General features: G+C 41.8%; 1 long non-coding RNA gene across 1 annotated transcript; it reads left to right on the top strand.

The window, feature by feature from the left end:
* The first annotated feature begins 11,416 nt into the window (after positions 1 to 11,416).
* LOC309542113 lies at positions 11,417 to 19,499 on the top strand. Its single transcript, XR_014224080.1, has 2 exons — positions 11,417 to 17,623; positions 17,675 to 19,499. It is a non-coding gene; the product is annotated as an uncharacterized lncRNA (long non-coding RNA).
* The last annotated feature ends 3,509 nt before the right edge of the window (positions 19,500 to 23,008 follow it).

Raw genomic sequence — 23,008 nt, 5'->3', positions numbered from 1 at the left:
GAGGTTTGCAAATAAGAACCAGGGACAAGAGATTTCTTTTAAAGGCAACTCCATCCAAAGTCTCAGCACACACAGTTCGGATCTTTTCGATTTTCTTTTCCAAACGCGTGATTGGAAAAATCTAGATTTATCCACAGACCAACCAGGCGTGTATCTTGGACTTCAGATTCTTAGGGGGCTTTAAAATATCTGGAGGAAAAAGAATTGGATTCTGTGCCACCACCCCAACCTTAGCCCAGGAATTTGCCAAAATAAGCAATACAGCACAGGAAAAGCCCTTGCTGGTGGCCCACGCTACTTTATGGCAGCATCAAAATAATCCAAGCAAAATCAGGAAAGGGATCGTCTCTGGCATCCAGGCAGATCCCAGACTTAATGCATGAGCAAATGCTTGTTGCTTTGTCTTTATTGAACTAATAATCCCATATATGCCCACCCAATCACTTCAGTCTGTGGAACTGGCACGGCTTAAGGTGCCACACAAGTGCTCATTTTGCATTTGTAAGAAAAATGTCTTTCAGTGCAACAGCAGGCACACTTTGGAACTCCCCGCCTAGTGACATCAAGGGGCACCTTCAATGTACTCTTCTTGGTGCCTGCTACAAACGTTTTTGTTTAGGAAGGAATTATGTAATGCCTCATATGCTCCATACATTAAAAGCAGTACCGTACCACTTTAAACAGCCATGCCTCCCTCCCCCCAAGGAATCCTGGGAACTGTAGTTTGTTAAGGGTGCTGGGAATTCTAGCTATGTGGGGGTGTCCTAGTAATTCTCAGGACCTTTAACAAACTATTGTTCTGGGGCGTGCTTTTTCTGGGCGCGGAGCCCTGACAAAGTAAATGTTAAAATAGTGTGGATGTAAGCAAAGCACGTCTGGGCTTTGCCTGTCAACTCCCTGCACCCAAGCCACAGAAATGCCCTGTGTAGAAGGGGTCCTGGTTATTGATATTGTTTGTTGTTCTTGTAAACTGGCTTGGAAGCGTTTGTTTCCTGAAAGGCAAAATAAAACTAACTAATTAACTTCCTCCTTTGATTAAGCCTTAACCCTCTCCACCATCTAACTGCTTCCACTAATGAGCCAGCATCCAGCTCTTATTGCAGTCCTGCACAGATTAGCCAGTCTCCTTAAATTCTGTTAAAGTCAATCGAATTTGCAGCACCATCCCTGCTCAGCTCTGAGGTATATACCCTTTTGAGCGGAATGGGTCTTATTCCCAGGTAAGTGTGTGTTGGATTGCAGCCTTAAGCAATCTGAGTGTTGGATCACAGCCACTGACTTTGCTTTATTTGCTCCAGATAGCAAACTTTGATTTCTTTTATTACCTTTTAAAAATATTTATAATAATCATAGTGCAATTTTGTACAGTTATACCAATCAAACATACTTCAACCAAGTCTTTATAAATATAATTCACTTCGATCAATTTACTACAAATTATGTAAAACCTGCCACTGTCTTTTCCAAGACAGCCCCTTCCGTATCTGTTGTCTCCAGTCAAAGACAACCTAAGTAAACATAATACATTACCACAGTCCTCCCATGCACCTAGCACATATTTAGGCAATTTATAATTGATGACAGTAGTCCTATAAGATAGACATCCCTCTGAGTACATTCTAGGAGAGTTGTGTCGTTTATATCCATTGTTCTTAATCAGTTACATAAACTGAAATATGCTGAATTTACTTAAACTTGTGCTTTGGAGGTAGCTTGTAAATATATATAGTTTGTTTGTTGTTGTTAATTTTCTGTATTTTTACATTGTGATTTTATGTTGTGAACCACCCTGAAATCTAGTGGTATACGGCAGCATACAAATAATAAGAAACAACAACAACAACGTTTATTCCATAGACCTTACAGCCACTTACCAACATTCATTCATGTTTTTATTATTACTCATAACCCTGCAATCCTTTTTTTAAAAAAATATTTATTTCCAAAACTGAAAAAAGAAAAATTACAAACATCAAATTCAACATCCATATTCATTTTCTAACTTAAATCTATTACATAATTACCTAAATTAAAATATACCTAATTACTCTAAACTTCTCCTTGCTGTATACAAATACCACACAGTTAGAAAATTTATATTAAAGCTTTTATATTATAAATAATATTTCAAATTCCCCTATACCCCCTGTTCCCCTTCACCCATGTGTGATCTTACTTTATTTTATTTTTACTACTTCCATCTTGTTGTGTTGTTATAATTTAATCATTGTTCAGTTGATTCTTTTATTATTTCCTTGCTTATCCCTGCACGTTTTACACGTTATCTATTAATATTCCAGAACTGGAATAACCCTGCAATCCTGTGGTCCCTGGGAGGGCATCCCAGTAACCAAAGGAATCTTCTGTTGCTCTTGCCCAGTTGATCGTAGATAATAGAATCAGAGAGTTGGCAGAGGTCGCGAGGTTCCAAGCCCCTGGATGAGCTGCAACATGGGTAGGGACCAAAAGTGGGCAAATTGGAGGTATGTTAGGGGCAACGGTGGCCAATGTGGAGCACAGCACTTATGACACTGGGGTCAGCATCCTAGCCATTATTCTACACTGGCGCTCTTCTTCCTTCACATCTGCCTGCGACACTGAGAAGTCCCTACAAGGACTGCATGGCAATATGGTCTGAACTTGGGAAGTGAAAAGTATGAATGGACCATGAAAGGGGAGACAGAGAAGGGAAGAAATTTTGCTGTCAGTGATATATGTTCCACAACATGGGCGTAGCTGTGGGCCAGCCCAGTAAGTAAAAATACTTAATTAACTGACCAACTGCATTGCAGATAACTCAGTTCTGCTCCCCCAACACAAAACCTGCTGCCCTAAAATAAATCCTGGCTACACCCATGTCCCACAACCCACTTTTTTCCATGGGGACGTGGTCCCTGACTCCAAAAAGGCTGCCCGCCACTGAGTTATGCTATAAAGTTTTATTGGTTTCGAAGAAAAGGGCTGCAGCTTAAATTGGATGCAAGAGTGAAAGCAGCACTAGATTTAGTTCGGTGGTGCGGGCGGTTGGGGGTGCATAACAACGACAGCAACCTATATTTGTTTGGGTGTCTGCTGAGAAGAGCCTTAATAAAGCTACTGTACCGAAAGGAATTATTGTGAAAATAAGAAATATTTGTGGTGGGTGGCACCAAGTGCTGTCCTCACTCACGATGCCATATTACGAAATTCTGCCCCTGGTGGAAGAGCAACCACAGGAGAAGCAAGAAATCCCTCATTTTTTGCTGAGTGAAAATGTATTTATTTGAATGAGCCCTGACACGCAGAAAATAGCTTCCACTCCAGAGGCACTGTCTGCGAGCGATAATTTTTTAAACACGATCTGAGACTTTAGAAACACTTTGAGGCATCCATAAATTATGAATATATAAATATGCAGAAAGTGAGGAGGAGGTATTTCTCAAATTAGACTGCCAGCTCAGTTTTATGGCATCCTATTTTTGCCTTGCTAGTAGCCAAATCTGAGACCCCAGCGGCATAAATAGTGCGAAGGAATCTGCAACCTACTTTTTCCTCTTGTCTCCCCATGCCTCTCTATTATTACCTGGAGCAGAGATTCCCAAACTGTGGTTCATGGGCCACAAGTGGTCCACGAGCTTCATGCTGGTGGTCTGCGGTGTGTGTTGCACTGTATGCTGCTTCTCCCACGGCTAGCAAAGCAACCAGCATTTCCCTTATCTCTTTCAAAGTCTTCTGCCAAGTCCTAGCCACAGAAGGGAGGGAGCTGGCATCCTCCTGGTGCCCCTTCCCACTCTTGTGCATATGTGGCAAGGCCCAGAGCAAGTCAGACAAGCGAGAGCTTGGCAAACAAAATTCAACAACACTATGATACCACCTCAAACAGTCATGGCTCCCTCCCAAAGAATTATGGTAGTTTGTAGAGTTGTTAGGCAACCCCTATTCCCTTCACAGAGCTGCAGTTCTCAGGGTGTTTTAACAAACAATCCCTCTACCCAGGGAACTGTAGCTCTGTGGAGGGAATAGGGGTCTCATAACGACTCTCAGCACCCTTAACAAGTCCACTGTCCCTCAGACCTTGTAGGGGGCCCAACTATATTTTGGGGGGAAATATGAACGAATTCCCATGCCCCACAAATAACCCAGAGACACATTTTAAATAAAAGGACACATTCTACTCATGTAAAAACACGCTGATTCCCAGACCATCCTCGGGCCGGATTTAGAAGGTGATTAGGTTGGATCCGGCCCCTGGGCCTTAGTTTGCCTATCCATGGTTTAAAGTGATATCATAGTGCAGGATTCCTCAAACTTGGCCACATGTTTTGAGACTACAATTCCCATCATCCCTGACAGCTGGTCCTGCTAGCTAGGGATCATGGGAGTTGTAGGCCAAAAACATATGGAGGGCCGAGTCTGAGGAAGCCTGTCATAGTGCTTTCAATGTATGTTGTGAGTGTGGACATCCCCTGCTTACACCCTCCTTCCCCCCGTTTTTAATTCCCTTTGAAGCAGAAGTCTCCTTTCTTCTTCAACAGCCTTGGGCAGTGTCAATATTTGTGGTATTGCTGAGAGACACCAGGTAGCGAGGGATAAAACAGCATCTAGCCCAGCGCATTACAACTACCGCAACAGGCAGGGGGGGAAATCATTAAGTGGTCTGCCAAGACCCTCAGGGCTTTTCAAGTGGTCCATGGTGGTGGGGCAGGGACAGAGTTTGGGAACCCCTGACCTAGAGATCCATGCACACAGGTGCATTTTTGACAGGTGGCATTTCATTGAACAGAAGCAGCGTATTCATAGCACGGCTGAACAGTCTGGGGTCGCTGCTGCTTTGGATTCCACTCCCTGGCTGTTTTCAGACCCACAAGATGCCATGAATAGAAGGTCTTCAAGACTTTACACCAGGCAGAGTGGTCTTTCTTTGGAGCAGTCGAGAACTCGCCTTTTATCTCCCCTTTCAGACATTTTTGCTGGTGCTCACTTGCATTGTTGGCTGCTCCCAAAATTACTCTGAGAATGTGACCGGCGGCGGCCCTGGACGCAGCAATTATTAAACACCAAGGTCAGACAGGAATACATGGGGCAGCTGTCGCAATGCTGCAGCAGCAGCAGCATGCTGGTCTCGGGTTGCAGTCTGGGAATTCTGTTACACTGAATCTCTGGTTTCCTATGTGTTTATAGGAATGTGAGGCATCTTGTTTTGGGGAGAAGAATTCACCTTCCATTCTATAGCTAGGCTGGAAGACCTCAGGCTCAAGGGACAAATGCAGCTCCTCCAGGCCTTTCTATCCAGCCTTCATGAGTCTCCCTGGGGTCAGACTCCCTCCTTAGCCACACCTACCTCCCCAGGCCATGCCACTCACTTGCCTTGATTTGCATCCTTCCTGAGTGCTTATGCCCGACTGGAATGGGCCTTCAAACACTGATAAGGCTTCTTGCTTGGCTGGATGGAAGAGAGAAGAGAGTGTGTTAGTGTGCGCAGAACTAGTCTAATATTTACATTTGTTGCTCTACCCACCTCTGCCTCTGACCTTGTCTGTGGGGTCCCTGGAAGGCTGCCCAGAAGGAAATGCAACTCCCGGGTTTAGAAAAGGTCTGTGTTTCTGAGAGCTGCTGTTTTGCAGTGACTAAAGTGTTGGTTTTCGGATCCAGGAAATCCACGTGAACTCTCTGCATTGTAAAAATACAAAGATCAATAAATTATATATTTTTTTATATATTTTATATATATTTAATATTACACACACACACATTTACACACCACTTTTCCTTGTAAAAGGGGGGGGGGAAACCCTCAAAGTGGTTTACAAAAGATAGACTGTAAAATCAAGAAAAATATCGGTACCGTACTTTAAGAATACAGTTACTAATCTTTGCATCTATATATCTGGCTAGCTGTAAATGTTTTGCACTACATCTATATACTGTATATTCAGTAAGCCTTGGGGAGTCTGTATTGGATTCATTGCTTTATATGCAGTTGTTTTACACACACACACACACACACACACACACACACCATTATTTATTATTTACACACACACAATTGCTTCTTTTTTATTCTACTATGAAAACATGGTAAGCAGTTCATAAATGAAATACATTACTATTATATATAAATATAGATCTTGGTTTTAACAGTAAACTATAGTGGCATAACATTTCTGTCCTATAACTTGCACCATTAGCAAATGCATATTGCATGACTTGTGTTCAAAGCATAACATCATCATCTGATGCATTTTTTTCATCAAGGTGCTAATGGCTGAGCATTTCCGGGCATTGCTTCCAGCAGTCACGGTAATCGAAAATACCAAGTAAGAGGGAAAGTGTCTTCAGGAAGGAGGTACTAACTAGGGCTAGGATATGGAACTATTATTGGTGATTTCTGTCTCATTCATTGCTGATCATCTGGACCGCTAACCAACAGCATGAGGATCAATGCTTGCCACTGGTGGCGTCAGGTAGCAAGCCAAATGTATTGTTCTCCAATGCATGTAAATACAGACACAAATACTGCACAATACAGTCAGCCAGCCACTTTTATTGCACATAGCCAAAGGCTGCCGCAATGTACACAGAATCATTCAACAGTTAAAAGAAAATATACTGGATTGATACAAAAAACTTAAAACGTCTATATTATCAAGACATTACCTACTCTAAACAGAGCTATAAAAGTACCTTAATATACAAGTTATGACATTAAACAATAAAATTTATAAGCTAAAATTATCACATGGCCACTAATACATTAAAAAAATAATGTTAATAATTACTGTACAATACATATGAATGTAAACAGCCCGGGACTGGAAAAGCTCCCTCCTGAATCCTGGGAGAGCAGCTGTCAATCACAGCAAATATGGGAACCCGTAGTTTTAACATAAGGCTTCCTCTGTCGTCCCCCCCCCTTCCTCAAGTATAGCTAAGTGCTGGGCCTAAATATTGAATGAAATCTATTATACTATGGGTCAAAGGGAGCCAACAAACAGCCTTTATAAGGACTGGTTTGCATAACAAGGAGTGATGGATTAAATTGTGCAGAGTTGCCTCTAATCTAAGCACCAGGGAAGGCTCCCTAATCACAAGACACATTAGCCTCCTAAATGGCTCCCCAAGATAATGAGGCAAAAATCCATCACTTCTGTTACTGGATGTTAATGGATCGCAAGGCTCAGCAGACACTGAGCTGCAAGAGCATGCTTTTCACTGGCATCCTCGTAAGCAAGATAACCTAGACGTGAAAGTCTTCATGGGCTCCCGCATACAGGCATGCAAAGTGCCACATAAATAGGCAGGGCCCCTCGTTGCCCAGGGTGGAGAGACCGAGGGAGCAGAAGTGAAAAGAGCAGCTAAACTGGCAAAGCGATCCAGTCGCTTGACCCAGAAATATATATATTTCTTCATTCATCCCGTTGCTCAGAGTGGTTGCCTGGCAACAGCAGCAGCACCGCTATCCATGTGTGCACAGCTTATTTTGAGCATCTGCAGGCTGGCCTGCCCTGTAGAGAGGGCAGACAGATGATCGGCCTCACATATGACAATCCCCCTGCCCGTGTCCAAATGTGTTGGTAAGAGGAGATGGATGTAATTATACGAAAAGGCCAAGGTAAATAGACTGAGCTATTTATTCCCTAACTCTTTGATCTGAGGTTACATTTTGTTTTATTTATTAAATTTGTATAATGCCCTCTACCCATACATTTAATGGGAAGTGGGTGGCGCTGTGGTCTAAACCACAGAGCCTAGGGCTTGCCGATCAGAAGGTCGGCGGTTCAAATCCCCGCGACAGGGTGAGCTCCCGTTGTTCGGTCCCAGCTCCTGCCCACCTAGCAGTTTGAAAGCGCGTCAAAGTGCAAGTAGATAAATAGGTACCACTCTGGCGGAAAGGTAAACGGCATTTCCATGCACTGCTCTGGTTCGCCAGAAGAGGCTTAGTCATGCTGGCCGCATGATCTGGAAGCTGTCTGCGGACAAATGCCAGCTCCCTTGGCCAGTACAGCGAGATGAGCACTGCAACCCCAGTGTCGTATGTGACTAGACCTAACGGTCAGGGGTACCTTTATATTTACCCATAGATTTCAGGGCGGTCCAGACACCTTTTTTTCAAGTTTATATTCTTTTGCACATCATGGGAAATCTTATACGATGCTTCATATATGATTTGTGCCCTGAGAACTTGACGCAATGTTTATTTTGTTAGATTTCTCACCATCCTCATTTCACCATAAGGTCTCAGAGTGGGTTGCCACAATAAAATATCCGATGATACAACAAATGCATGATTCCTGCACTGCAGGGGGTGGACTAGAAGATCCTTAGGGTCCCTTCCAACTCTAAAATAATTCTGTAGAAAAGAGTAAAACCAAAAAAAAAGTTCCTTATATAAAACAATTACATGCATACACAGCACACAGACATTTAAAAATGATTCCAATTAATAGAATAGGTCCAATACAGATGCAGACTGGGATAATGATCTCCATTTAAGAGACCTGTTGAAAGGAGAAGGTTTTCAATAGGTTCTGAAAAGACAAGAGAGACAATGTCCTGCCTCATGTGGAATGGAGGCAAATTCTTCTATCAATCTGCCCATAGGATGAGATCAAGTTAGACTCTCCTTCAGATAGCTCTGTCACCCTGGGAGGGTTGTAAGCTGAGGTGGGGGCAGAACCAATCCATCTTAGGGTGCTGGGCATGTGTAGAATCACACTCGCCCACAGGAACATTCCTCCCTTGACCCAGAGCCATGGCGCATGTACTGCCCAGTTGCATTGCAGTGCAGGTTGCATTGAATAAAATATTGGGGGGCCTGCATGATTGAACACATTATGCAGTGCACACACGCCATTTGAAAGTTAATTCTCATCAACTTTTTTTGGGGGGGACAGCATCCACAAACATTTTATTGGGGAGCTGGCTCCTATGTTGCAATGGTTCCAGTCGTATTTACTGGCTCACTAAAACAGTATTGGCAGGCTGCTGTTTGGACCTACCTGTTGGGTCCTACAAGGTTCCGTCTTGCTCCCCAAGGCATTCAACATCTATGTGAAACCACTGGGAGGCATCACCCTGGGATTAGGAGTGCAGTCCCACCAACAGGCAGGTGATACCCAGCTCTTGTTTCCCCATTCCATCTGAATCAGTGGAGGCTATTCAAGTGCTGGAAAAGCATCTGGAATGAGCAATGGGCTGGATGAGAACCAATAAATGGACGCCGACTCCTTACAAAATGGAGGTGCTATGGCTCAGCAGTTCCCCAAGTCTAGAAACTGTGGAAATTCCCAATCCTTATGGGGTAGCACTCACCCTGAAAGAGAAGGTCCATATCTTGAAGGTGTTCCTTGATGCCGCTGGAGGGCCCATGTGGCTTCAGTGGTGAAGAATGCCTAGGCCCAGCTTTGGCTGGCTACAGCTGGAATAGTTTGGCCTCTGTTACCCATGCACAGTTAGCCTCTAGTACAGACCACTGCAATGCACTCTACATGGGGCTACCCTTGAGAATGGTTCAGAAACTGCGGCCGATACAGAATGCCATTGCTCAGTTGTTGTGCCAAAGCAGGGATAGGGGATCATGGCACCTCAATCCTCAAAACACTGTACTAGCCGTCAGTGAGCTACTGGGGCCACTTCTGGGAAACTCTGTTTAGTTTAAACCAGGAGTGGGAAACTTGTGGGCCACGAGACATTGCTGAATTACAAGCCCTATAATCCCTGTTGGCCTTCTTGAGAGATGCAGGCCAGTTAGTGTGGCCTGTGGTCAGGGATTATGGGAGTTGTAGTCCAACAATATTTGAAGGGCCACACGTTTCCCTCGCTTGATTTAAACCATGGTTTGTTCTAACGGACCAGGATCAAATGGTAGTTTATGATCCTAGCATATCAATAAACTCAAATTTACAGCAACCTAATCCACACAGCAGATTATTCATGGTCCAGCTTTCCTCCTCTTCACTCACAAACAGCTTTTAAAGCGTTCATAATTGTGTTCCTATCTTTTTCGTGTTTCAAAAAAACCCTCACCAGATTTCATTTATATTCCACATTTATACAACATTCCACATGAGGAGATGGAAGGGTGAAATTTGCATCCCATTATTGCCACAGCAGAAGACGTTACGATGAACAGGAGTGTGCACGAATTTAAAAATAGATCGAAGCTTTAGTATGGTCTACCCATCGCTTAAGGAAACAGATGATTAGCATCCTCTGCTGGATGGTGGAGGACAGTGCAGAATACTGAAGTGGAAATGTGCTTAACAAAGGGACATTGTGGTGTAAAATGTCAGAAACGCCAGTACTTCCATACCAACAAAATATGAACCTGGTGAATTTCTGCCTGTCACACAATGGTTAGATGTGATCAAGTACAATTCAGTTTCAAGATACAGGTTTTGCTGCCTTAAACTGAATTTAGCTTCACTTACTTAAGGCTTTCACATAAATGTCACAGAATTTAAAGGCATTTTAGACGTTTTGGCACTACAAGTATAAAGATAAATGTGCAGAACACAAATTACGGCAAGAAAACTCACCTTAGAAATATATTGGAATTGAACTTTTAATAACCCAATTTGCATTTAAGGGGGAAAAAATAACAAAAGCCCAGGCCACGTGGAACGTGTTCAGTAGCAGAGCCTGTGTTTTGCATGCAGCAGCTCCCAGGTTCAAGGCCTTGTAGCTCCAGGCAGGGCTGGGAGAGAGCCCTGCCTTAAACCCTGAAGAGCTGCTGCCAGACAGTGTGGACACTACTGGGCTAGATGTACCAATGCGCCTGACTCTGTATAAGCAGCTTCCTGTGTTGCTTTCTGTTGCAGAGCTTCAACATGCTAGTGATTAGTGAAGAATGGATGAGGGAGCTGGGTATGTTTAGCCTGAACAAAAGAGGAGAGGAGATAGGATAGCCATCTTCAAATATCCCAAGGGCTGTCCCACGGAAGATGGAGCAAGCATGTGTTTTCCTGCTCCAGAGGCTAGGACCCAAACCAATGGATTGAAATTCCAAAAAAGGAGATTCCAACTAAACATCAGGAAGTACTTTCTGATGGCAACAGCTCTTTTTGACAGTGGGATGGACTCCCTCAGAAGGTGCTGGACCCTCCTTCTCCGGAGGTTTTAAAGCTATCTGTCATGGATGCTTTAGCTGAGATTCCTGCATTGCAGGGGGTTGGACTAGATGACCCCCAGGGTCCCCTTCCAACTCAACAATTCTGTGATTCTATGATTACACTCTTCCTGGAAACTGGGATCATATGTGCGGTTGGGGGGGGGGACAGGGAGAAGAGCACCATGTGTTTCTTCCATAAGCCCCCAGGTCTCCTGCCATTCTCTTTATAATGGAGGAAGACAGAGATTTGGGAAGCTGCCTTATACCATCAGACACACAGGGAAAGAATGCCACACCAAAAGAGAGATAAGCTGGGGGCGAGGGGACTTGGGGGGGGCAGGGGGCAGGGAGAGGAAAAATAATGATCAGATATTGAAAAACCAACGTTTTTAAGATTCAAAATGCCCACATGCTTTGGTGCAATGACATATTCAGGAGGACTAAAAGAGATAAACGATACATTCAAGATATTCACTATTAAAATAAAAATACTCATTATACTGACTGATCTTAATAAACATGCAACATTAAGAACAGTCAAGTTTCTTTGCTTCCCCTGCAGAGGAGTCAGGATTGTAAAGGGCATATGACATTCTATTTCGCCCCCGGCCAAAGGAATATTGATTGTTGCCTGCTGCCTAATTGTTAATGTTCTTAATGAATTGGTTATAATGGCTGGCCGCTTTATTGCACTGGAACCGCTGACATTAAGAGGACAAGACAGATTCTAGTCTATGTGGTTCCTGCTAGCCTGCTAAAGGAGTCGCCACACGTTCACCGGCTGATTATGCAGTACAGACATGGGAAACCTGCAGCCCCACAGATGAGGGATTTTAGTTTAGAGAAAAGGTGGCTAAGGGGGAGACATGGGAAGGGTTGTGTAAAACTATTCATGGCCTCTAGGAAGCAAGCAGAGAGAGAGCAGAGAAAAATGGAAGCTGAATGTTGGAAGATTTGGGACAGACAAAAGAATATACTTCATACAGTACAGTAGCGAAGCTGTGAAATTCATTTCCATATGATGCAGCGATGGCCAACGACTTGGGCAGCTATAAAACAGCCACGAACCACTTCATGGAGAATAAGTCTCTCAATGGCTCCTAGCTAGGATGGCTATGTTCTGCCTCCACTGTCAAGAGTCAGTACGTATCTGAATCCTGTTTTTTGGAAACCACAAGTTGTGAGTGTGCTCTTGCACTCAGGTTACCCTTACAGGCTTCTCGTGGTCATCTGGCTGGGCTTTGTGAGAAGATGATGCTGGACTTGATAGGCTTTTGGTTTGATCTTATCTTCCCCAGGTAATATTGGCTACCACTTTACTGCCAGGGTCAAGCAAATGGAAGGTCAGTGAAAGGACTTTTTGCGTGTTTCAATTTGTTTTCCGATTGAAAGATGGGAAAAGCCTGAGCCTTATCACCCATGATCAGAGTTCAGAAGAGACAACCTCCACCCACATATCCCTAATATTACTTGCATTAATTGTAGGTGCTTTGGGAGGTCAATTTTGACTATAAAAGGGAGAGGGGATAGAATAAACTAAATATTAAAATTGAGAATCCCAGTGGATAAAGACAGACAGAATACATAGAAATCATTTATCATTCCTAACCAATCAATCATAACTGACTAGGACACCGAACAAAATAGGAAATGAGAAAACAAGGTATCACATATCAATTACAACTTCTCTACGATCTCCAACATTTTCTGCTTCTCAGAAAAGGCAGCCATTCTATTGGGCAGGACAGATATTAAAAATTGTACCTAACACAGGCTCAAGCTTCATAACATGCTGTTTCCAAGACTTTTAGAGGAAACTAAAAGCAAGCCTAAGGCTGCAATCCTGTTTTCACTTACCTGGCTGTTAGTCCCATTAAACTCAATAAAACTTACTCAGATACATATAGGATAGCGATCCCACCCATGCCAGTTAAAAGACTAGCAGACGATGCAGTGACTTAAAACAGTTTAATGTAATTCCAAGACAAAGTGTGATTACATTTCTACACATATACAATATGCATATGTGAGTTTACAAATTCTGATTAATAACTCGTTTCACCTCAGAGACCGAAAAAATGATCAAAAAGAAACTGTGAATAACAAGCTATAACATAGTTCACCACAACGGGGGGCCCTTTCTCACCCTACAGTTAGTAATATTACAATTAAAATAACTATATTCTTCTATAATGCTTTTTTTCTGTTAAAATCATCTCATAAATTTACAATGCTATTATTAGTTTTCAAGTCTAATATAAATTCACTCCATTTTTCTACAACGAAAATGATTATTAATTAGAAGCACACAACGTCATGATGAGAAACACAAGCATTTTTTTTTCTTTTTTTTAGTAGCAAGAACTTGATTGGTTAAGAATTAGTTTTCTTGTAAAACATTCTAAAGCCAAGTAAAATATCCATTCTTATAACATACCTATAATATGAGACTAAGGAATAGGTTACATATAGTTCTACAACACGTCAGTTTCTTTTCTGGGTTTTTTTTCCCCCAAAGACATTACCAGAAGAAAACAAAACAGAAAAATAACAAAAGTGGGAGGAAAGAAAGGAAACAAAGGGGACAATTCACAGAAAAGAAAAAGAAAAGAAAAGAAACAATACACAAGAAAATACGGTTGCACACAATAATTTTCACAAAGTTTTAACATGGATTAACACTCAATACAGAACCGTACAGTGAAAGAATACAACCAACCAGGGCTTTCATGGGTTTTTTGAACTGAGATGATACTGTATCTAGAAAAAAAAGCAAAAGCCTTATAAATATAAATCAGGTGAAAGGATGGGGAGGTGTCTTTCTGCATTGGAATATATTTCAATAATTTTGCCCCCCCCCCAAAAAAAAAATTTTTTTTATGTAGTATGTGTTTTTCATTCAATTCAAAGCATACTTGGTTTATGGGAAATTAAGAGGCATAAAACATCCCTTCAACTATGGGTTAAAAGAGTCCATATATTCACAAATACCTTCCCCAATTTTTATTTTAACTACCACAAAAAGACTCTAACGGCCAATATATCCCCTTTCTTCCTCCCCTTTCTAATAAAGCTATTATTTCCCCCTCTTTTGAAAGAAAAAAAAATACTGATTTTGGTATAGAATTTTCAGATTATACATTCCAATTCTGTCTGTGTAAAAATTTGGCACTGGGAAATGCCTAGCTTTATATTTTTAACTTCGCTGGTAAAGCACAAGGGATGAGGAGGTGTTTTCTGCACCTCAGATAGCCGTGCTGTGGAATAGCCGAGGGAAATACCACCTCAGAAAGGGAAAAAAATTCCCAAAATGTATAGAGGAAAAGAGAGAAGCGCTGCTTGCTACCACCCCAAAGTGAAAGCAGGGACAGCTGCATTTCCCTTTCTGAGGAGACGGCTATGTTAAAAACTCCTTTGTGCTTTACAGACTCCAAGCCCAGGGTTTGGAAAGACAATCTATAGCCCTTTCAGTGGGGTTATGGTGATATTTCCACAACTAGTGTTGATATAAAAGGGGAAATGAGTGGTTGCTAAGGGCGGTAAAAGAGTTATTTTTTGTTAACCGTGCCCAAGGGCTAGGGAATCCCAACCTCTTCCAGTTTTCTTGAGGCCTAAAATCCTAACAGGCTTCCCATTAGGCTTTCAAAATGGCGGCACAGCCACATGCCAAGTTCACTTTGGTAATGTGAGCTATACTGTGGAAACCATGGCTTTAAATTGGCTGAAGGGGCCGGGGGGCTCCCCCCTGAATCCAGTGGGAGCAGAGATTTTAACAAGGACCTAAAAACAATCTGTTCCTCGCCTTTTCCTTGCAACTCCTTAATCTGCCAGTGCTGAACAAATGTTAGGGACTTTGCTGAGATTGTCAGCTCCACAACGAAGCCCAGCTGTTTGGATAAAGTCGTTTTTGTGCCAGTTCCTGTATATTTATTGTCTAAAAACACCTCTTTGCCCAGCAGAACGTTTCCATTCATTGGTTACTCGGACAGTAAGAAAAAGAAATCCTCACACGTCAAACAGACATAAGTAGGACTCGACGAGAAAAACGAAAGCAAAAGACCATTTGCGTCCAAACACATAATTCGCGACAGCTGGTAATATGAAAACAAAACAGCATCCGATAAACTGTCATTGGCTAATAGGCAAATTAAATTTACAAGGTACTGGTCAAGTTCTTCATATTTAGCTTAGGGGGTTCCAAGTGACAAATGAGATAGACTGCATGATTACAGAATTATACAGCACTGCCTGTCATTGTTTCTCAAAACAATCCAAGGATTTGTTGTCTCAGTACTTGAGGACTTAATCACAGGTTTCCCAGCCGTGAGACATGTGCATGGGTTGCTGGTAGCTAGTCCTGCATTATAAGATTTCCATGGATACAGCTGCCAATTGATCAACCCTGGGGGCGTTGGGAGAGGCATACCTAGTGCGGGGCTTCCAAAAATTTTCTGGGACAGGTAAATGCATAATGCACCTGTGATCCATGATTGCCATTTCTAAGCAGACAGTTCTGCTTCCCATGATTATAAAGCTGGCAAGCTCGCAGCATTACCTATCTGTGTATTCACGAGCTCCAAGCCACTCGCTATACAATACGCCGCTTGCTTTGAATACTTGGTTCTCACAATAGCTATGTCTGTTCAGGTTAAGATTTCAGCGGTTATAATCCCACGCTTTACTCAGAAGCAAGTCACAATGTGTTTGTTGGGGCTTACTCCTTGGTAAGTGTGTTTAGGATGGGAGCCTAAAGGAAAGAGCTAGCTGGGAATTATTGTGCTTCCTGATTCGTCCCCAAGAGCTTCAATTATTATTATTTTCTTCCTTCTTAATTAAAAAATAAATAGGTCATTTGTTGGGCTTTAGTTGTTAATATGTATGGAGTGATTTGCTCCTCTTAACTTTGGAATTATCTGGTCTGACCTTCTACCTACTATGTTATATCTCAGAACAGAATGTACACATTGAAGACACAGTTCTACTTAAAAGAGAGAGAGAGCGCGCAAAAAATTAAAATGTTAAAGGGACAGCAGTGTTGAGATTCTGAAGGTATAATTAAAACAGAACATTTAGTTAGAAAGTACCAGTTTCAATGTAAACTATAAAACATCGTAACTATAAAATGCAACCAGAAAATGTTTAGTAGCCACAGTCGGTTGTTCAGTTCATATTGGTTTAAAATGTGATTCATTACATATCTTCGAGAAGGTCAAAGCACTTTACAGTAGCAATGAACATATATAATTACATGTGCATTTCAATATCACAATTAATTAAAATACATAAAAGAGTAATTTAATCCTTGGTTTCATTGTTTTATTTTTAAAGAATCACTCAAAGCAACAATGACCAGGGTGGGCATTTTAATATATATCTATATTTAATCCCAAATTCAAGCTGGCTACATGTTTGTTTGTTTTTATTTTTAAAGGCTAAAACCAAGATGAATGCCCACGTTTGAGGTAATTATTGCCATTAGGTCACAGTTTTTTTTTTTGTAAGAGAAATATTTTAATCCTTCTTTATTTATAAAACAAAGTGTTGATCAAAATTCTGGAATCCTTGTTGAACCAACTGGGAACCAGAATCCTGATCAGGTGGGTTTGCTTCCAATGGAGTCAGTGAGCTCTAGAAAGTTAGAAACATCTAGAACACAGAGAGTCTACTCTAGAACCATAGCAAAGAAGCAAAAAGGAAAAATACAAAAAGTAGTTTAAAAAAAATAATAAAGATGGATGGCAAATGCATATATTTTCTAATAGAAATTCCAGACCAAAGTATTTCAAATTTCCTCAAAATGTACTGGCTTTTTAAAAAGTTCTGTTATTATTAGCTCCACCCCAGCACCTTTAGTTCTTAGCTTTGTCCTGAAAGTAAGACATTTCATTTGCTTTCAGCAGTGTTGCCCCACCTCTTTCATGACAGAAGGAAGGAAGGAAGGAAGGAAGGAAGGAAGGAAGGAAGGAAGGAAGGAAGGAAGGAGAGAGAGAGAGAGAGAGAGAGAGAGAGGGAGGCCTATGGGTACCATTCACACACAGATATTTGTGCGAACTGGCATGGAACTTCCCCTACAGATGAAGAATTAGACTAGAGATGCCACAATTTCTATCAGTGCAGTAAAAACATCACATTTGGGGGGGGGAATGCTTTTAGTATTGCCTTTCTTAGTTTAACTACATTAAGCAAAAGATTAATATACATCTTTTCTTTTCTTAATATGCACACAAAAGTCTGGTATAGCAGCACTGCTAAAACTGGAAGGACAATACTAACCCGTACATAAGAAACGAGAGTTTCACTCTTATTTGCTATATTCAGAAAAAACAGGCTCTTGGCGGCTCCTGACAACTTCTGCTAATTGCCCACTCAAAATGACACACTTGCTACATATATGTTTCCTTCTCCTATAAGAGCTTTCCCCCCGTTTTGTTTGTTTACATTCAGTGGTATTATTATTCTTCCGCTGGCCCAGCTTGGCAAATCCTGCAAAATTCACAGGCACCTAACACCCTGCAAATACATAAATATCCCTGTGTGGTTATTCCCCCACACCACCGAGTAAGAACGGGGGGGAAGTATCTGCAGACACAAGCTAAATTCTTCAGCCGACTGATACGAATCCAACCCTTACGACGACAATGATTTAAAGAAAAGCTACAACACGATCCAGCCACCGAGTGTGATGGTAGAACAGAGCAGCATACCCAGAAGGGCCAATTCCCAATGATCTCTCACCATGGCCCGGTACTAGAGCAGCAGAAATCAGCTTTGCCTGACGGGAAATATTGAATAAGTGACCTGGACCTCAACAACGCATTATATAATGTCACTATTGTACAGAGTTGGATGTGGGGTACCTTGCTCTATCTGATTGACACTTCTGGGTCAAGAAAGTCTTAGCTTATGAACCAGGTGTTTTATACAGTAAGATAAGACAACAGTAAGACAATGAGAACTGGAAGTGTGGCTCAAGAGTGCCTAGTCCTCCCTTTCTCCCACTGCAGGCGCAAAGACCAATAGTGTGTAGGAACCGAACAAAAACCAGACACAGGAAGGGGCAGAGAATGCCACCTGCCCCATACCAGCATTTATGAACCTGGTGCCTTGGTGATGACCCACAGCTCCTATCAGCCCCCAAATAGGGGGCATCTCTAGAGATGGATTATCTTTACCAGCACTGGCACAAAACTTCACCTAGTCACAGTAAGGTTTGCACAGCAGCAGCAAATAGGACTGAATTCTCCCAAGCAAACTTCTTCAGACGCAGTATGTTAAATAAAAATGTTAAAAGTGTGACAAACATGGAAGAACAGAAAGAAAAAATGGTACTCCGTAGCGTGTCTTGTCCAAAAAGTCACAACATGTGCCTGGGGAACTTTGAATGGGCAGAGACATACTCTAAGGTACATATTTATTCATATTTATTATTTTTTTTCTTTGGTTAAAGAAAGGCGTGGGTTTAAATTTTCCTTCAAGTTTGGTAAACCATAATTTATTTCAAGCCAAATTCTGAGGTATAGTCCCTTAAGAATACAGAAAACAATGGATGGGAGACAGAAGCATTCCTTCATTGGCCTGTGAGCTAATATGAAGGGGAGGGTGGGAAGATGAAACTATTAGTCATCATGTTAAGTACAGGGCCAAATTCACTGAAACTGGAAGAAGTTCAAAACAATGGCGTTTAGGTTGCAGTCCTATACCCACTTACTTGGGAATACGTCCTATTGAACGTAAATGAATTTACCTCTTTTGAGTAGACATGTATAGGATTGTGCTGTCAGCTGATAAAAGATTTAGGGGAGAAATTACCCAGGTCTCCAATGACATTGCTTCCATTCATTAAGCAAGCAGTTCCTTCATTGCATACTGTCATTTGGAACAGTACAAACTGTTAAGTTTTGCAAAATAAAAATAATCTCTGCCTCCTTCCTACGTGAGGAAACTGCTACAGGTAAAGGCTTATTATATCACTGTGTTAACATGAAAATGTACACTTTTAGCGGGCAGCAACCTACCCCATTTTACAGGCTGCTTCCTTCCAAAGTTCACACTACATTAAACCATTTCTTCTTTGAGGCGCTGCAATTTTACTATGCACTCCCATATACCCCTACACGGAAGAAAGCCCCATGGAGTTCAATGGGACTTTCTTCCACAGAAGTGTACCTAGGATTTCAGCCATGATTTCACCTAGATGCCAGTACTGTTACACTATTGTTATTAAACAGTCACTTCCTCTCATGGGTTTTAACCAGACGCCTTCATGGATCCACAAAAAGCCTCCAAAGGACATGCCCCAAACAGCAATATTTCCTTCTCACTCCCTTCTTTCCAGTTGACTCCAGCAAACTAAAAATAAAATAAAAATAAAAACACCAGCACCTTACTATGATTGTGTTTTGTTTTTTTTTTTTTAAAAAAAGGTTCAGAAAAGCACTGTTTGCATCTCTGCCTGTAGAAGAAACTCACAGTTCTCCTTTAGTACTGCAAACGTCAATTTCATCTATGGATGCTTGATTTAGCTACTTCCTCATTCACTCTGGCCTCTAAACTAATCCACCCTCTGACCAGGCTGGGATTTACAGTCAGTCCTTTTTCCAACCTAGCTTGAGAAAAACACACAACTGCACAGTCTATGAATTTGTTGCCGCTACATCCGAAGCCCTTCAGTCTCCTGTTGTATAAAATCAGAACCATTTTATAGTGAAAAAGAGAGCTGCGTGCACAAATATAAAAAACAAAGCAAAATACACAACTAAAACATTTCCGTCTATGTAATTAAAACCAATCCTTTCTTGCCACAAACCAGTCAATCACTTGCATTCCTGATAAACCAATGGAGATGAATTAATCAAGTATGGCGTAATGGTGCTCTTGAAGAAGATGTTCTGTAAAAAAAAACCCATGTTGTAGAAGGGAATCAGCATTCTCAGTTGAGTGTTAAAAAAGAGAATAGGATGGAGGTTCTTAAAAATATAAATACCATCTTTGTGTACAACTAGCAAAACTTTAAAACATCACAAGTATCAATAAGAATTAATTACGATCAGAAAGCATTAGGTCCTTAGGGAAGGAGGATATGCAAACTATTTTTGCCACACAATCAAGCTTTTAATTTTGAGCAATGATCAAGGACAGAACAGACAACCATACCTTAGACTCAGTTTCTGAATTTTTCAGTTTTCAACAGCTCTGGTCACCGAACCATGCACTTTCTTTAACTGGCACCATAAATATCATCACACTTGGGTGAAACTGCATAACCTCCTCACTGAATTTCTTAAAGTGGAAAACTTAACTACAAATACTCACACCTTCAGCTGATTACAGGACTGTAAAGCATTCTCTGAGTGGTGCAGCCAGAACAGGATTTTGGGGCAGAAGTCTAGGATCCCACTCACAGAATGAGCAGGAAGGCCTCCAAATGCAGCAAGCCGTATCACATTACAATCATACATTGGAAGTCGAACGGAATCTGTTCCGGAAGTCCGTTTGACTTCCAAAACGTTCGGAAACCAAAGGGTAGCTTCTGATTGGCTGCAGGAAGCTCCTACAGCCAATCGGAAGCCGCGCCGGACGTTCGGCTTCTGAAAATCGTTCGAAAAACGGAACACTCACTTCTGGGTTTCGATCATTCAGGAGCCAATTTGTTTGGGAGCCAAGGCGTTTGAGATCCAAGGTGCGACTGTATAAAATAAGTGACCTTAACACATGCTACCATCTCAAGAAGTAGTGGGCAGGCAGAGTGCCCACAGGAATGCCGCCTCAGGGGATTTTGCCGCTTGAGGCAGCTGCTTCACTCCACCTCATGGGTGGGTCGGGCCTGAGACCATGAAATCCAGAGTCTTAACATCCCCACCGCTTTCAACCTGGTAATAAAGTCTTGCTTATTAAGTTCTTTGATATCAGAGCAAAGCATCAGACATCAATTCCTATAATGCAAGGTCAGTCTACATGATTCCAGTATCCTTCTTAAATCCAGTTCTGAAGCTAGAAGTAGTTGTTTGGCTTGTGCCTAAAATAACACACTTCTGAAATGTGAGGATATAACATAAAGGTATCAGAAACTGCAATGGTATGCCATTGTTTAGCAGTTACAATATGGCACCGTTCAGACCTAACAGGGGGAAAAATTATTTCCTGCTATGTGAGTGAGGTGCAGCAAGCCTTGGGGTTACACTCTATCTCTCCTTCCCTTCTCCTCTTTCATGCACCAGAAAAGGAGATTTAGATGCCCATGTTTCAGATTTTAACCTACCCACAGTTCCTTGCTGTGTTCAAACTCAGGGAATTAAGCTTGTTTAAACTACAGTTAGCGAGAACAGGCCAAAATCAAACCATGGTTTCAGATCCTGGCTTGTTCTCCCTAACCAGAGTTTCAACAAACCACAGCTTCCAGAGTTCAGGCATGAGAGAGAATTGTAGTTAGCTTAAAACAGGAATGCTTCTGAGCAACACCTTGCTTGTGTGGAAAAAACAGTGAGAAGGGGGAAACTTGAGAGCCCAGCAAATTCACTTAGCAGGAAACCATGGTTTCCTGTTACAACTGAACTGGGTCTATAATCCTGGTTCTTCCTTCATGTGATCTAGACTAGTTTCTCAACCAGTTTCCCTGTTCCTCCCTTTCCCTGCGAATCCTACATGTGTAACAAGCATTCTGATGCCACTGACACAGGGGGGGGGGGGAACCCTACTTAAATAACAACCAATCCCCTATTAAGAGAGAATAATAATAATAATAATAATAATAATAATAATAATAATAATAATAATAATAATACGAAGATGCAGGAATGCATGTGCAAGAGTAAAACAAGAGTAAAACATAATTATAACACATTAAAATTAATAACAATCATACAACAACATAACAAAATTATTCCTCTCAATGACACAAGCAGCATGAAGCTTCCACTCTAGATGTGATAGGCTAGGGAAGGAATGAAACATGTTACACTGAGAAACTGGGGGAAATTATTTAATGGGATAGGAACTGGAAAGAGTTTTCTCCAGAATGTGAAAATGTAAGGTGCATGAACCAATGAAAGATCAGACTAGGATTTACGTTTAGGGGGAGAAGGAAGAAAACAAGAAAACCAAATGGTGCTTAGTTTTAAATGAGAAAAAAAGAGGGTTAATTTGAGGGTTTTGCCGTAGGAAAACAACTGTGTCCAACCAAGTATTCATGGTGAGAGCTCTCCCTCACTCCCTCCAGGCAAAACACGAGTGCCCGCTTCAAGATATTACAACTGTGCTTGTCTTTCTTGCCAACTTACCTCTTGAGAAACCTTTTCGCCTTTACAACTCCTGGGATCCCTCCCTCTTCTCTCAGCTAACTGACCTGCCATATCCCAACATCTTACCATATTGCCTAAACACTCCTTTGTCTGAAGTCACAAATACAGCTGTAGCGGTACTGAGCAGCTATGCAGGCAGACAGGCCTCAGACCACCGATACAAGTACATCTCCACAGGGAACAAACGACAACGACAACAACAATAACAATACTAAGCACTGACACAGCAGAAGCACCCACTTGCATTGGTGTAGCGTTTTACGGTTTCCCTCTAACCTTCAAAATTCTGCTTCATGGTACGAAAGCTTCTCTTTGGAAATCTGTTTTGTTTGTTTGTTTTTTAAAAAAAGAGCGTTCAGATGATTCGGAGCTGAGGATACAGAGCCCAGATAGCAAACCTGAACAGTGATTAAAACAAAATATCCACTATATGAATGAGATGGTGGGGGGGGGGGAATGAAGAAAGCACCATGTGAGCCACGGCACGTTTCATCACTGTGTCTCCAAGTCAGGCTTAGCGCCAGCATTTCATAAGCAAAGGACCTTCAGAACACACTGCCTAGAAGTGATCAACCCCCTACCGCCGGGCATTGGGCTCAGGCCTCCTGCTAAGGTTGCGTAA

The sequence above is a fragment of the Podarcis vaucheri genome, assembly GCF_965113315.1.
Source record: "Podarcis vaucheri genome assembly, chromosome: 10".
NCBI lineage: Eukaryota > Metazoa > Chordata > Lepidosauria > Squamata > Lacertidae > Podarcis > Podarcis vaucheri.
Note: the sequence above shows the minus strand (reverse complement) of the source record. Positions and strands in the feature narration are given on the sequence as shown.